Source organism: Schistocerca nitens, chromosome 1, assembly GCF_023898315.1.
Source record: "Schistocerca nitens isolate TAMUIC-IGC-003100 chromosome 1, iqSchNite1.1, whole genome shotgun sequence".
Lineage (NCBI taxonomy): Eukaryota > Metazoa > Arthropoda > Insecta > Orthoptera > Acrididae > Schistocerca > Schistocerca nitens.
Window position 1 is genome coordinate 648,629,229 of NC_064614.1, and position 7,005 is coordinate 648,636,233.

Sequence of the window (7,005 nt, forward strand, 5' to 3'; positions counted from 1 at the left end):
GACTAGTACGATGTACCCTTCGCTATGCACTGTACAACTGCTTGCGAAGTATATGTGTAGATGTGATCTACTGCTCTCGGAGCACTTATAGCAGGGGTGTTGGAAGCTATCGGATGAAGAACTTCACCACCACTCTGACCAAGTATCTTTGTACGAGTAGGAAATCAACAGGCTTTTGTCTCATGAATGTGGATACAAGAAGTTGAGCACTGAGATGATGTCCTCTAACGCCGGCAGTGATAATTATAATGTTTGTCGTAGAACAAGGTCTCCTCAACCCGCAATACTCTACAAAAAAGTGCTCGTTACACAGCTGTTTCACGCCCGTCCAAGGGCCTTCATTGCCCTCTCGTTACAGAAGGAACATGTTCCGCGACACACGCGTGGAGTAGACAGGCGTGAGAGAACGCAGCCACGCGACGTTCTCCTCCCGTTTCCCGCGCTACATGAAAAATTAGTCTAACGAGTTGCCAGAAAGTTGCCTATAATTTCCCTTCAAAAGGTTCTCATTTATTCATGACTTCAAAAACTGTTTGTTCTAACACGGGAGCTTCACAATTTCGGAATCCCCCGCGCAGGCTGGCGTGGAGCGGGGTGAAAGAGGTCCCCGTGCGGCCTCTGAGGAACTCCATCTTTCCGGACTCGTGGGCCCTTAAGAAAGTCAGACGTTATTAAAACATGCGGCGAGACGCCCCTCCCTTCCTCCCCCCCCCCTCCCCCACCACTACCACAGTACCTCGCTCGGCCCGTCTGCGCCTTTCTGCGCGCCACCCGCTCAATGGGGTGCCGTGCCGCCATCTTGACGAGCTGTTGAGACGAGGGTGCTCGAGGGGTGACGTCACGGGTCACGTGTTCGCACGGTCGAGCGGCCGGTGTGTGTGTGTGTGTGTGTGTGTGTGTGTGTGTGTGTGTGTGTGTGTGGACTCGCGGGGGATTCCCGGCGCCTTATTAAAGGCCGCCTTCCCCAGCACGACCGCGGGCGCCGTCTGCGTGGCTGCTCCACAACCACTCACATGCGTTTGCTCCTACTGTTGAAGCATGTGTTATCCAGTTTATGAGACACGGTGCATAAATGAACTTCAGGAATTAAAAAAAAGGTCTTTTGTTTGGATTTCCATGTTTTGCAGTAGCTGTTATATTGCATACGAAGGACGTTCAATAAGTAATGCAACACTTTTTTTTTCTAAAAGCAAGTTCGTTTATTAAGGATTCCAATACAACCCATTATTCTCCACTATTTTGGCTACAACACACGTTTTTTCAATTTAATTCCGTTCAATGCTATGGCTTTACACCGCCTTACTGGGAAGGCCTGTATCCCTCATGGCACGACTCTACCGGACGACGTCGGGGCCACCGTCTCGCTGCGTCAGTATCAGTAACCTTCCCATCATCCACAGCTGAGCAGCGAAGTGTTCGAGTGTGGTCGGTCAGTCACCTCGAATGAGAGTGTCCGCACGTTCCAACACTGCAGGAGTCACAGCTGTGTGCGGCCGGGCAGCACGCGGGAGATCGGGCAGGTTTGCACGACCTTGTTGCGATGATGACAGACGCCTAGCCCAACGACTCACCGTGCTTTTGTTCACTACCAGGTCTCCGTAGACATTCTGCAAGCGCCTATGATTATCTGCGATGCTCTGGTTTTCCGCCAAAAGAAACTCAATGACAGCTCTCTGCGTGGAACGTACGCTATTTTGAAGGCTACGTATAGGGCCGCTGGCTATCGGAACATCGTGAAACTACTGGAGCTGAAGTGGGAATATTCCACGATGTCCCAGAACCAATTCCTCATTTTTTCAAGCTAAAATGGCCGAGAAAAAAAGTGTTGGTTTACTTACTTAACGCCCCTCCTATCAATTATTATCTAAGTGTACAATACAGATATCTAAGATGATGTTACACCAGAGGTATTTCCATTTTCTTTACAAAGCATTATTAGCGGTGGTTCTGCAAAAATGCCACACACAATACTTTTCTAGCTGATGTAATCTGAAGTTAACCGCTATTATTTTTCAGCGTTGCATACTAGCACTCCGATTCCTTTCCACAACACATTTTTAACACAAGTGTACTCTAGCGACATTTGTCGAATTTATTCCACAAATACGTTTATTTTTGTATTTTTTTCCTTCTTCTACCTTTCGTAACATCGCCGCAGTTTATGGTGAACACAACAACAGCGTTTACGTTATGAATTTCCCTGCACCATGGCCTGTTTCATCGGATATTCTAGGAAATATTTTATCGTAAGAGCAACTTGAACTTTTCTTTTACATTTCACTACAGTCGACACAAAAGTGTATATATTCACCGTTAATGAAATATTTGAAAAATAAAATCATGCACCATCTGCCCATTCCAGGGATCTTTCCTCCTGCATCAGGCGAGGCACTTTCTATGAATAGGCTATAGTGTAATATCTATTAAGGACAACCACGTCTAAATAAGTGTCAGTACATTTCATACTTTTTATCTTAGGAGTTGTTGTTGGTGTCTAAGTCGAATAACGACTATTCGAAACCAAGGAGGCTAAAAGTATAAATATCGCGGTCGAAAGTTAAAAAAGTCTGATTATCAAAACACACACTAACTACTAGAAAACTTGTAATGAAAACGAATATATAAATCTGGTGATAGCGGCCTACTTAGGATTCAGATCAGACAAAATTCGAGATGGCTCTTTCAAGACAACTCGATCTGCATCGCTTAATAACATATACTCATCGTTCATATCACGTAACTACACACTATCAATATGTAAAAATGGTGTGCATTGTTCGTGGATGCAGAAATTTAATCAATATTACCATATACTACGGCATCTCAGTCATTAACACTGTCAATTACAAGAACATAGTGCAAATCTTACATTTTCAAACTTTTTTGTGTGTGTTTGTGGAACTACTGGCCACAAAGATTGCAAATCTTTGGTAATACTGGGTACAATTACTGTCCGCCAGATTGCAGGTATTGTCAATATCCGCAGAGAAACCGTGCCGGCCCATTGACGGAGCCTGTTCATCAACAGCAACCTTCCCCTATAGATGTTCGAGATGCAAAACTAACGTTGTTTAAATTTCACGACGATGTCACTTTGATTTAATCAAATCAGATTTCTTCTGTTTTAATCGGGCGTGTTTGATCACATTTCTGTGCTCATGTTTCCTATATTTGTGAAATTAGTGCCTTTTCATTATTTCATATTTTATTATTTATAAGTTATGTACTGTCCAGCAGCTGTATTTGGTTTCTCTTTTCCTGAAATATGTGAAGATGTCATTATGGACCAAAGTCGCTAGCCTTATGACAATTTGTGATCGATGACTGGAATCGAAGAAAGAAAATTTGTACGTTCCCACATATTCACACTTAAGTAAGAATGGTTTTTGCTTATGAACGTGTTGCACAATTTAACTGCGGCGTCAGTATTCCTTTTTACATATATAGAACACAGTAGTTTTTTTACTCGCCCCTAGCAGAGTTTTGTAGTTATTGAATTTGGTTGCGCTCTCACCCTTTTACGATTTTTTTTTTTTAAATTTTAAGATCGGGAAAGTTGAAAGTGAATCAGGCTGTTCCGATTACAAGTTTCCGAAAAAAAAAACTTTCCATCGTCGATCGCAGTCCACTTTGAGCTACAGCTCTCTCTATAACTGACTGGGTAAGTCAACCCAGAGGTTGGAGAAAGGAAGTATCTAAAAATATTTTTATTTGAATTGGATCTGGAGTTTTTTAAAACATTTTAAGTGTTTCCGTCCGGGAAGAGTTTGAAGCTTATTATGTCATATCTAAAATACTACTGAATTCATTGAAATACTTTTCTCGTTGATTCCAAAATATATTGTTCAGCAATGTTTCTAAAGTTTTGTATCGCACTGCGTTTGCTATTAATAAACTTCAAAAAACGGCTTGCTTTTTTTTAAAATTTTGTCATATTTAACCATAACAAGTATGAAGCAAAAATCAAATAAAAACTGTGAAATTCACATATGATATAGATCCATATAGTCTCTCCAACCGTCTAGAAATTCTGTACTTAATTTAATTAGGACTAAGTACGTTTTTTCCTCGATACAGGGGAAATTTTCGCGTACGAGTAAATTTCCAACTTGAGAACTGGCAGCTATGCGAGGTTCCTGTTGTGGTGCTAACAAACAGTAAGGACCGGCCACTAAGTCGGACTGTAGAGCACGGTCTAAGTCTTTACAGAGTAAACCAATCGTGGCGGAACTGTAGTAAGCGGCGCACGCTGCCATGGCTGAAGGAACAATACTTACCAACACGGCTTTTGTATTAATCTCATTCAGTGAAACTCCACGGCAGAAAGTTTTGGGTAAAAGTACGCAGTTAAGGATAAAATGCGTCTGTTTACTTCAAAATTGACTCTAATCTGTCATTTAAGCTCCAAAAACAAGGTTAATCTTAAGACACACACAAAGTCGTTAACTGCGTAATCTTACCAGCACAAGCGGATAAGAATACACATTAATTTGGGCAAGAATTCACACGTGTAATTCTTCAGCGATTCAGACAGCGATAATACGATTACGTTGACCGGTGAGAATATCGTGTTCAGAGATTTGGAGATCATTACGCCCATGCAACATTATGCCTCTCCACAGCATAACACCTGGACCACCAAAATGACGTCCTTCGGCAGTGTGCCTGGGTGCATTGTGTACCCTCGGTATAATAAATTAATGAGAACGCGTAATGCATCCAGGAACACTGTGGTACGTAATCGTTTTGGTAAGAACACGTAATGCACCCAGGAACACTGTCGTATATAATCGTTTTGGTGGTCCTGATGCTACGGTGAAGGGAGTCATAAAGGTGCATGGGCACACCGACCTCCAAATATTTGAACGTTATTGTGGCACGGTAATTGTTACCCATTTTGCTGATGACAACGTGCGACCCCAACGAACAGGGCAGGTAGCGGAGCACTTAAGATATTCGGCGCATGGGCTGGCCTGCCTATTCCCCCGACTTAAATCACACTAAGCACGTGTCGGGTGCGTTGTGGAGACGTATTGCAGTACGTCCAAATGCACCAACAACCATCCAGCAGTTGTGAACGGCTCTGGTGGACGAATGGAACGTTTACCACAAAAACTGTTTACCGACCTTGCGGCCTGCACGGGAGCACGCTGCACAGCATGCACTGCCGTCCGTGGTGATCACAAAATGGTTCAAATCTTATATCTGTGGCAGGAAACAAAGGTTTTTATTAGGAAAGAGACCTGTGTTAAGTTATCAGGCATCATCCAACTGGGAACTAATTACATGTGGGGTCCCACAAGGTTCCATCTTAGGGCCCTTACTTTTTCTTTGGTATATCAATGATCTTTCATCAATAAAATTACCAGATGCCAAGTTTATTTTGTTTGCCGATGACACAAACATAGCAATAAATAGCAAATCCAGTGTAGTCTTAGAAAGATCGGCTAATAAAATATTTGTGAACATTAATCACTGGTTCCTAGCCAATTCTTTGTCACTAAACTTCGAAAAAAAAAACTATATGCAGTTCAGAACTTCTAAGAGGTGTCCCACGAGTCTGTGCCTAACATACGATGACAAGCAGATAGAAGAAGTGGACAGTGTTAAATTCTTGGGATTACAGCTCGCTAATAAATTCAGCTGGGTTGGAGCACACCACAAATCTGCTGAAGTGTCTTAAAAAAATCATTATTTGCAATACGAATTCTGTCAGACATAGGGGATATAAAAATGAAAAAGCAGGCATACTGTGCTTCCTTTCACTCCATAATGTCACATGGCATTATTTTTTGGGGTAGTTCATCAAGCCAAGCTGAAGTTTCCCGGGCACAAAAACATACAGTAAGAGTTATATGTGGCGTGAACGCAAAAATATCCTGCAGATGAATGTTTAGGGAGCTAGGGATACTGACTACTGCTTCCCAATATATTTATTCCTAAATGAAATTTGTTATTAAAAATATACCACTTTTTCAAACCAACATCTCATTTCGTGGAATCAGTACTAGAAATAAGAATAATCTTCACAAGGATTTAAAGTCACTTCCTCTTGTACAAAATGGTGTGCATTATTCAGAAACACACATTTCCAGTAACATGCCAGCAGCCATAAAAAGCTTAACAACCAATGAAATTCAGTTTAAGACAAGCCTAAAGGATTTATTGGTGGCCAACCCCTTCTACTCCATTGATGAATTTCTCAGTAGAACCAACTGATTTTGTAGAATCTAACTTCTGCGAAATTTCAGTGCAGTAATGCGTTCATTGTAAATAAGTATTGTAGTAGTTCTGTTATGTGTTTATTACCTTATAAATATTTTTTTTTTAATTTCAAATTCAGTGCATTAATGCGATCTTAGTAAATCATCCATCCATCCATCTCCTCTCGAACAGACCATGAAGGCCCAACGGTACTGACCGGCCGCCGTGTCATCCTCAGCTCATAGGCGTCATTGGATGCGGATATGGAGAGACATGTAGTCAGCACCCGCTGTCCCGGCCGTATGTCAGTTTCCGGGACCGGAGCCGCTACTTCTCAAGCAAGTAGCTCCTCAGTTTGCCTCACAAGGGCCGAATGCACCCCGCTTGCCAACAGCGCTCGGCAGACCGGATGGTCACCCATCCAAGTGCTACCCCAGCCCGACAGCGCTTAACTTCGGTGATATGACGGGAACCTGTGTTACCACTGCAGCAAGGCCGTTGGCGATCTTAGTAAATGAGTGTTGTAAAATGATCCTTTCATATAGTGTTAAAAAAAAAAAACGTTCATTCCACTTGGGACCTGTGGAAGGTACTTTAGCTTATTTGTTTTAGTTGTAAATATTTGTCATGTATTATTGTTTTTCTGACATATTCAACATCCTGGAGGATCTCCTCACTACGGATCAATTGGAATGAAAGTAAATTTAATCTAATCTAACCATACCGTATTAAGAACCATGTCCCATGGGACCATGGTGAATCCCAGTGACTTTAGTTTCATTATTGTCATGGAATAAAAGT

The 7,005-nt window shown here is 42.1% G+C and overlaps 1 pseudogene; it reads right to left on the bottom strand.

Moving 5' to 3' along the window:
- Positions 1–6,589: 6,589 nt before the first annotated feature.
- LOC126208654 (5S ribosomal RNA) lies at positions 6,590–6,707 on the bottom strand (annotated as a pseudogene).
- Positions 6,708–7,005: the final 298 nt, after the last annotated feature.